The sequence below is a fragment of the Motacilla alba genome, chromosome 18 (genome assembly GCF_015832195.1).
Source record: "Motacilla alba alba isolate MOTALB_02 chromosome 18, Motacilla_alba_V1.0_pri, whole genome shotgun sequence".
Taxonomy (NCBI): Eukaryota; Metazoa; Chordata; class Aves; order Passeriformes; family Motacillidae; genus Motacilla; species Motacilla alba.
Window position 1 is genome coordinate 913,167 of NC_052033.1, and position 291 is coordinate 913,457.

Consider the following 291-nt stretch of genomic DNA (forward strand, 5'->3'; position numbering starts at 1 on the left):
CTATTTACAGAAATGATGCCTAGGTTAATATTGCAACAGACTTCATCAAAGCCTGTAGGCGCTACTGAAGCAGAAGGGTCTGATCATGGGCCATGAGCTGACCGGGCTGCGCACACAGGGGATGAGCCGCAGCCACGCGGCACCGCCCTTCGTTTGACAAATTCTGGTCTCAGCCTGAGGTACGAAACTAACTTTCTGCTACCATGGCATATTTGAAATAATGAGCAAAATCAAACTATTATTCATCTCTAAAGCCGCACACAAAACCTCAATGCAGCTGTTGTTTTAGGG